The 9,721-nt window shown below is 39.9% G+C and overlaps 1 long non-coding RNA gene across 3 annotated transcripts; it reads left to right on the top strand.

Annotated features, from left to right (window-relative positions):
* Positions 1 to 521: 521 nt before the first annotated feature.
* On the top strand, positions 522 to 6,298 carry LOC309701206. Of its 3 annotated transcripts, XR_014274908.1 has the most exons (4): positions 522 to 641; positions 4,727 to 4,787; positions 5,410 to 5,516; positions 5,667 to 6,298. It is a non-coding gene; the product is annotated as an uncharacterized lncRNA (long non-coding RNA). The 3 variants fall into 3 exon arrangements; XR_014274907.1 differs by having other exon boundaries at positions 5,410 to 6,298; XR_014274909.1 differs by having other exon boundaries at positions 522 to 633; positions 5,410 to 6,298.
* Positions 6,299 to 9,721: the final 3,423 nt, after the last annotated feature.

Here is a 9,721-nt window from a genome sequence, read left to right on the forward strand (position 1 = left end):
GAGGAGGAGGGTGGGAACGAGCTGAACAATCACAAGAGAAGAGAAGACACTTTCCTTCCTTTCGTCACATGGTGGACTGGCTGGCAGTCTTCTGCAGGTTCTTTTTATTTTTGCTAGACAGGAAGTTTGGCAAACAACAGAAGGGATGGACCACTCACAAACACACACATAAGCACACTGTGTTTAAAGGACATTCAACACAGCACGGAAGTCAGGCAAAATGTGAAAAGATAGCAGAGTAAGCCTTCAGGTAATATTTCACCCTCTAATCTTTCCGTTTGCAGAGAGTCCCACGACACTGTGCGCAGACAGCACCTTAATCCCAACTATGAGAGAAGTTAGAGAAGTGGAAGAAATCTCCATGCCATTGTTCAAGTTTTCTCTCTCAGACACTCACAAGCACACATGCACTTAAACGCCTCCTCTCACATGCTTGCACAGAGAATTCCATCATGAGGCGTGTTCACAGGCTAATTTTTGAAACTTCCCCAAATTCTTAGCCGCATGGGCAAATCCAGCAGAGAGATTCTTGGCAGGTACAACCCTCCGCTTCCTTAATCTGCTTTATTTCAGACTCTCCCCGCAGAGGTCCATCTCTCCTGATTTGTCAGGAGAGGAGATGGGAAGAGAACGGTATGTCTGTGAGTATACTGGAGCTGTACTAATTGTCATTCAAGAGTTATGATACAATAAATCTGCAACGGCACTTTCCTCAAAGAGAAAAAGTAAAACACGAGAGTTCGAAAGTTGAAACTTTGTAGAACTTGCGACTAGGTGGAGCGGTGATATAAGGTTTCCTTAAGGAGGGATCATAATGAGATTTCGTCCACTGTTTGGCATCTTTCTAAGCCAGATGTTTACCCTCAGTCAGGTGACGTTTTCTTTCATGTTTACTTTGATAGAATGGAAAAGCCCAAAATTAACTTTTGAACATGAATTTAGCGGCAAACAACACTGTTATTTAAAGATATAGTGGCTTCCTCAGGAGAATCACTAAAAACATGTAACTAAAAGTAAGCAGAAGTATGGAATATTAAGTATATTTATTAGTGCTGCCAGCGTTAATCTTGTTAAAATGACGTTAATGCCATAACCGCATAACGAGACTAATGCTGACAGCACTAATATTTATGTTGTATACCTGTTTGTTTGTTTAATTGAGTATGTGCGGTTGTTGTTTCACTTTGCTCCTGTGCTTTCTGTTTGGCTCCTCTGCTGTGTTGACCAGACAGATGACGAAACAGAGCGCAGGAGTGCTGCAAAAACAAAAGTCGTGACTGGGCTCAATATCAGTTATCTCTGCAGTTGTCTTGCATAGCAAGGCAAACTAAGAGCAGTGATTATGTCTCGACTGGTATATTTATAGATTTTGTAAGGAGGAGCTGTGGTTCACAGACCCATTTCACTTTAAAATAATTGTGCACCAGTGGTTCCAAATTTACTATTCACTAGCCAACTACTGCATTTAAACCAAACATGGGATAATCCTCTCACATGCATTTTATTTGTATTATTTTATTTTTTATGTCAGTGAACCTAAATTTGCAACTAAAGCATTTGAATAAAAATATATATTTAATGTCAGATGCATAAAGTTTTTGTTGATCACCAAAATGAGACGGTGTTGAGGAAAACAAAGAACACTGAAAAATCATGTTCGGCAACACAAATCAATAGATTAAAGGTCATAACTATGGATCCTGTGGGTCTTGTGGGTTGTTAACCCTAATGCAATAAGCAGGACTGTATTCTTTAGCCTTTATTTACTATAAATTTAGAGAAATGCTTATTCTATTAGAATAATGAAGTCATTATATCAGTCTGGGACTGATGTTTATTCACTCGAACCATAATGTAAATTGACTGCAATGATATATGTTTATCTCTTGTCCAATTCTTATTTATCCCTCATATTTATTTACATATCTGTAAGTTAAAAAAAACCAGACAGTCATAAGAATGTTATCTTATATTTATTCTAGTTGCACACATTAGGATTGTGTGTATGTAACGTACATAGTGCAGTATTAACAATAAAATTCATTGTTCTTGTTTGAAAGAATTGACTTCCCTCTTCCACTTAAAATCCTGAGCAGAAGAGAAATTATCTCTACTAAAGAAAAAAAGCTTTCTGTACAAACTGGTATTGGTGCAACCCCCCCCCCCCCAATAAATACATTTAGCCATGAATTTTACAGAATATAACTTGAAGATCAATATTGTTTTGACCGTTCGTAGGTTTAGAAACTGACTGGTAGCTGGAGCACGTGGTAAAGTAAAAGCGTACCATGAAGGATGGATACAAATATTTAATGCTGGGAGCAAAGCAAGCACCTTGAGAATTGCATGGAGGGTTGAAAAGGTGAGAAAACTTGGAGGCACGCCATGTTTTGGTGCAAAGAAGATGTGTTTGACTTTTCAGCAGATTCGTGTATCTGGGACTGAGGTTTCTCTGTAATTCCTTCATAAGCACTTCTACCAGTCATTTCAGCAAAGAAGCTTCACTTAGCATTTCTATGGAAGCCATTACATGCCTATACCGTCATTGACTTGAAGAGGGGGGGAACAGAGATGAATATGCCATAACACGACTGCTTTCATTCACACCTGTCAGACTCAATATAACCTTATTAAATGGCGCAAAGGGGAGCAGGTAGGCAGTGAATTCTCAGCGCTTTCAAGAACTCGCTGATTTATGCTTTATAAATTCAAGATGAGGTCACATCACCTGCTGAAGCTTTTAAAATCAGCTTTCAGGGTGGAAACAGTGCACTCAAAAAAAGATGGAGTGGAATTGGGAACATAAATTGCAGTGGGAGAAAATGAAGCGGCCCAAACTCTATTTTTCTTATTAAAAGCAACTAAACATCAGGCAATAAAGTAGCCCTCATGTTGTCTCTTTCTTTGTCCCGACAAGCCAGCTCTGGGGGGAACCGAGACACAATCCAGATGACAAATGAGAGCTTTATGGCTGTTCGCATCGCGGACTCAATGTTCAAGGGCACACCAGGAGGATTTTCCAAGGGAATAGGCCTAAATTACTTCAGGTTGTAACTTTTTCAAACTGATGCAGCGCCTTAAAAAAGAGAAACACCGCGGTGCGTTGAGCTCAGGTGAGAAAGGCGTTTTGATATTCGGAGCAGACACAGATTAATGCATTAGGACGGAAATCGTGACGAAGTCACGTATCCTGGTCACTTTATCTCTCTGTGCTGTGATGCGGGGCTCTTTCATTATAAAGCTTGGCGCTACTGTACAGGAAGCATAATTGAGTCTGTGCATATATATCCAAGTGGTGAGAAAAGGCTTTTAGAGCCAGATGACAGAAAGCTTTCCTCACACAATAAAAAATTTCCAGAGAAACACTTGAGTTTCTTTGCTTGGATGAAGGAAGACATGGGGGGATTATATGCCAGAATCTTATTAGTAAGCGTTTATGTTTCCTAATGTTGTAAAGGATCCATTAAATCTATCTTTAGGCATAGGTCTTATAAGCAATATCTGTAGTGGAGATATCAAAGATAGGCACGGCTGTGGCACTGATTCCGTCTTTGAGCACTACGGTCACCCCGGTGTGTCGGCCAGAACACCACTTAAGGCCAAATTGTCCCAGAGTATGAAAGAAGAAGGGAGCTTGAGGTTCCGTTTGAGGGACTTTATTGTCACCACTTAATCTCTGGGGCTGTAAACACAGCGGGTGTACATAAGTGTGTGTCTATGTGTGTGTGTGTGTGTGTGGTTTCCTACAAAGGAAATAAACAAGGGAAATAACAATAAATAAAGAGAATAGACAAGTCAAATACTCAAATATAAACATAATACAACATAGTTAACATAATCACATATAAAGATCAGAAAAATATAATACACTTCAAACTGCTCACACTATGCAACTAAATAGCATTAGTGCGAGGTTAAGCAACCGTCAGTACACAGGAACTAATTCCGGTATGAACTTTGGGGCCTTTTATACAATATCTTTAGAGAATATTTTACTACCAGTTAAGATACCCGAACTCATCCACTTAAGGCAACAACTCATCCCTAGCTCAGATTGGACAATTCAGAGTTTACCAGCTAAGAAGCTTGACTACATACTTGAAGGTGTTAATTCTCCACCCAATCTTTTCTCACTTGACTATGTTCCACCTCAGTTTCAGTACATAACGGATTTGTAAATGAATAAGATTACAGATTCGCATGGTGGAGATGAGCTTTATCCCATTGTATCTAGGCTCACCGTCAGCGATGGGATGAGGAGGTAAGGTTTTTGGGAGGGATGCGGAGCAGAGCTGCTTTGAGGTGGTTCAGGGATACGATTAAAATGCCTCCCAGGCGAGGTGTTTCGGGCATGTCTAACTGGGCGGGGACCTGGGGCAGACGAACGCAATCTGGAGAAATTATGTTTCTCAGTTACCTCACAATCCCCCTGAAAGCGCCCGAGGCAGTAACTGGGGGGAGGGAGCATCTGGGCATCTCTGCTTTAAACTTCGATCCCAAAAAACCCGACCCAAATTCGCAGTAGAAAGCGGAAGGATGAATTTTAGGAATCTCCTCCTTTCTAAAATGAAAATACAATACGCAATACTGAAAAACGGCTGCCGCTTGTGGAGTTTAAAGAAAATATTCACCCTTGGATAATCTTACACAATTAGGCATCATCATCAATTAGTGATGCTCTGTGCAGTATTTTACAATAAAATGTTGTAATTGCTTTCATTTGCAGAAGCAGCTGGGCTGGTAAAACAGTGATATGGCTTTTATCTACATTTGGCCATGGCATAAATGTGAGTAATAGAACAACAGCACCAAGCATGAAATTGACAGAAGGGCATAATAGCTGCTCTAAAAATAACAGCAACTAATAACAACCACATCAACTACTGTATTTTTACACGGGATAATTATCTGATTTTACTATAAAAGATACAGCGTCAACTGCTTTTATCAAAAATTGCATTGGAGACTGAGCAATCCTGCTTTATTTCTATCAGGCCTTGTCACTCAGTAGCTAACATTATGCTAACTGTCAACAAAAGAGCAATTAGTTAATAGCAGTGCTGAAGCATTAAGTTTTCCTCTTTTCAGACGGCTATAAAAACAGAAACTTACCAAGAAACTTTTAAAATTTGAAAGTCAGTAAAGTCTGCACTGCACTAAATTCCTCGAGTCCTTTCAGAGTTGTTTAAGAGTGCATTAACCACAAAGCTTGATTAAAGACAGCTAATGTCAGCTAATCATGGTAATTCGTTGCTTTTGGGATTAATGAGCTCACACACGGCTCTCCAGTGAAACATGTATCATCTAGAAAAAGTGCCTTGATTTGAGCTTGCTGACGTGTAGTTTTTTGAGATAATCCCATGTGCTCAAAGTTAATAAATGTGAAGATATTTTTTTAATCTACTATAGATTTTTCCCAGGGAAAAAGTGCTTCCAATGCCAAACAAGATTCAGTCCTAACTGAGACCCAGAGGAGCTTTCAATTAACCACACCATTCTTCACCGAAAGACCTGAGGTATGACTCACCACACGCTGTAGTACAAAGTGGCATATATCAGCTGGCCTCCTCTGGCAAAGGGAGGGGTGCTGATCACATATTATCACACATATCACAGATAATTATTCTTTTTTTTTAACCTTTATGTATTTCTGTATATTTCATTAGTTCATAATCACTGGGAGTCCTTTTTTTTAAGCTACTACCCTGGCCTCAGAGATGATGATGTCAATCACTGGGAAATTTATTATAGATGAAGATGAACCACTAATGACTTCAGTGATTTCCCAATTTTTCATCTTGCATCAACATCAGTGTGACATTTGTGCTTTAGAGATGATGTCAAATGATGTCAGTGTCTGCTTTAAACTGTCATGATCCTGGGTCCTTTTGACCCAGCGTTTTGTGTTTTCTCTTCGCGATTTTGGTTCTGTTCTCTAATTGGTGTTTACCCTGTTCCCCCCGTGTGTTCCTGTTTTATTGTGAAGGTCTGCGTCTTATGTGAGTGTTTTCAGTTTGCCTCCCTGGTCTCGTCATGTTAATCACTCCCAGCTGTGTCTCCCACCTGGGTGTAATCTCCCTGTGTTCTGAGTGTATTTAAGTTGTATTTTCTGTCTTAGTAATCGCTGGTTCGTCTGTGTTGTTTCCCCTCGGTCTCCCTGTATGTATTTCCCCGGACCTCCCTGCACCGTCATTCCTGGTTTGTGTTGTTAGTTTACCCAGTTTAGGTTTCGGTTTCATGTTCACACCCCGTTGCTGTTTGTACCCACTGCTGTAAATAAACACTCACCTGCACCAGAGCTGCCGCCTTTTGGGTCCTTACTACAAATCCACACGGCTTGCCCCGCAAACCGTGACATAAACTTTGTGTTTAATCTAAACAGCAACAACCAGGACCAGCGTCATTGGGAAAGTAATTACATTTTTTTAAGGGGGCATTTATGAACATTTCCAGTGTCATATTCCTATTCTTGATGTCTTTTAGACTAGTTTTGCATGATTTGTAATTCAAAATAATCCTTATCTTATGCCAGGCTTTGGAGAAGCCCTTCAATTCATGAGTTTTAGCTCCTATCCCTATAAAGCCACCCTCCTTATAAGATTAAAATTTCTTCTGATCAGCTGTTCTTTTAGAAACAAAAGGCTTAAACAGCAGCTGAGTGGGGCTGCTGAGCTCACAGACCAAACATTGTTGACCGTATTAGGATATTCAACCTCACTGTCATTGTCCTCAGGCACGAGTACAAAATCAAGTCCTTAGAGTACTTCAAGCAGAAGCTTTTGGCTTACAGGTGTTCTCCTTCTCTGCAACCTGTACTCACCTTGCAGTGGCAGTGCAAGAGTCTCTGGATGTTGCCAAGGCTTAACTGACAATTGTCTATAACTGACAGGGTGGGAATAAAGGCATGCCTGAGGTTTGCTTTTGGGACATACCACTTCTTGCTTTTTTATGTAAGGTTATTAATTAATTAAAAAAAACAAAAAAACCCAATGTTTCTACAAGCTCTTGTGGTAGTCTTAAATTATGTAATGGCTGTTGTAACATAGGTATTATTTTCATACAGCAGAAATCATCATTTGAATTTTGGTGATGTTTTACATCAGGATAAACCACTGTAACACTGTGTACAACCGTGTATACAGCTTTCTTAAGTTAATATGTCAATAAGGTTGAGGCCTGTTGCATAGGCCAGGCTTTAGCTGTAAGACAGATGGCCTCACATTAGACTCTACAATACTCTGGTACCCATGTCATGTGCATGTAAAACAAGGCCAAATCATCACTGTGATTTGACAGTTGATATGAGGTGTTTGCACCGATATGCTGTGTGGTTTTCTCCAAATGTGCATCGTGAGCAAACATCTCTCCAAAAGACATTGTTCCAGAAGTCTTGCGGTTTGTTCAGATACAACGTTACGCAGTGTGACCAACTCTTCCAAAAAAGCCATACTTGCTCATTCTTTTTCTAATTGCACTGTCATGAGCTGTATCATTTAAAATGCTACCTGAGGCCAACAGAGCCTGAGATGCAGCTCTTAAATTTTTTTATCAAGTTTCTCTGAGCATTGCACCATTTTGGGATGGATTTCCCGGGATGTCCGCTACATACACCTGAATTCTCCAGCAAACTGCCAAAACATTTATTGCACTGTTCACATTTAATTTGTTTATTATTTGCTCAAAACTAAGGTCTGAGAAAAATTAGCAGGTGGTTGAGGTTAGCATTCAGCCCAAATAGCAATTCATAATGTACTGTTTTAATCAAACTAAAGCAAAGGACTAAAAGAAGCTTTAGCCAACTTCAAGTAAAACTAAAGCATCTGTCTAAGTGTCATTAATGAAGAGTATTGCACCAGCTGCTCATCTCTATTATCAGTTGGCGTTTTCCTAAAGTTAGCAAGCCAGTGTACTCAATGGCTTTCGAAAACTGCTGAGGGATTGTAGTTTAATATAAGAGATCCAGCTGCAGGTGATTTAAATCAGAAGCCCTGGAAAACACAAAAGAATCCTTCCGCTCAAGTATTTCAATTTACATTGATGCGTTATATATTTTGCTCATGCTCCTATCAGCTTGCGATGAGTGGTTTAGTGTTTTACTCGAGAACACTTTACATCCAGACAATGTTGGGGGATTTGACATGTGACTTTTCAATTATGATGCTATCTCTCGTAGCGCTAAGCCATGCTGCTAAGCACACACTTTGGCCACATATCAGCAGGGCATGTGTTACTGTTTCCCTTAAAGCCCATATAGATTATTACCATTTGGAGAAAGCACCATGCATAACTGAGCAGAGCCTAAGGATAAAATTCTCAGCCAATAATTGAGTGCATGGCAGGGTAAATGTCAAACTATTTGCAAGCCATTCGTGAGCTGCGTTATTCTTCTCTATTAGCCTAATGTGCCAGAGTTACTCCTCTCGGCTTTGTGCAAATTCATATTGGATTTTTATTAAAACTCAAACCAACATTAATAGATGTGCCTCTGGGGTAGCTTTAAAAATCAATTTGCTAAACAGCACAAAATTACCCCCATAAGCATCTCCTTGGACCGCATTACCCGTCGAAGGTGATTCTCATTCCGATGTGAGTAAACTTTGCCTCATTGACCAAGAGATTCCCCTCACTTTTGACTCCAGAGCCATGTGCTCCCTCATTACTGTAACAACCCAAACAGACAAACGGGATCCTGAGCACACTGCTGACAGGAAACTCAGAATGCAGATCCTGCCTGTCAAATGGCCCTCCGGCGATTCCTGCTGCTAATGAAGTGAAATATTCTGGCATCTGAATCTGAAATAGAGCTGTATATTTGGACACATGAATATGAATACAATCAGCTAGACTTGGCTCATTAATGAAGCGGGGAGAGCAACCAGCAGACAGGATTAATTAATTACAGAGTGACATTTATGGATAATAACCTTCTGGTGGATATCACGGCTAATGAATATGCATAAGACTATCAAAGGGGAGGCATCCAGCAAAGATGAAATATCTATATTCAGATCCATGATCTGGTTGCTGCCTCGTTGTCTGAATCAGCAGCGTAGTATCGTGATTTCAGAGCATGTGATGTTTTGAATGATTGCTCACAACTAGCCAGTACGACTGAGTTGTCACTTCTACAGTGGTGACTTTGGGGTTAAGGAAATTCAGGAATAATTGATGGTGAGATCCCACAGCACAGCGGTAGAGTTGGGTTTTGCAAAGCAGATAGTTTGTCTTGAATATAATGGTGTCATAGCAGAAACAGCACACTGTAAACCAAACAGCAGCTGAAGCAGTGTGGATGTTTTCAAGCGCACATGTTATATTATGCATTGCTGTGTCATTAAGGGAGTAGTGTAGTTAAGGCTGACCTCATATTTTCAGCTTCTTGATAAACTGATGCACTGTGATATGGAAATAATTTGCATGACAAGCATAGTTAACAGTCAGAAGCTGCTTGTTGAGCAATATTGGAGAGTCAGGGTTTCTTTGTTGATGTGATGAAGTTCCTGGTTGAATCATGTGTGTGCTTTACCACTTATTCTCTGTATGTCCCAGAAGAAACATTCGCTGTCATCTGTTATCTGTCAAAAACCAACAAAATTTAAAAAAATAAAATAAAAATGAAATTTACTGTAATCAATGTAATGAGATTACAGTTTTAAGAGTGTAACAGGGTGAGGATGAAGTCAAGGTTTACTGTACTTGACCAAATCAGCCTTTGGCTCCA

Source organism: Aulonocara stuartgranti (genome assembly GCF_965226115.1).
Source record: "Aulonocara stuartgranti genome assembly, chromosome: 23".
Classification (NCBI taxonomy): domain Eukaryota; kingdom Metazoa; phylum Chordata; class Actinopteri; order Cichliformes; family Cichlidae; genus Aulonocara; species Aulonocara stuartgranti.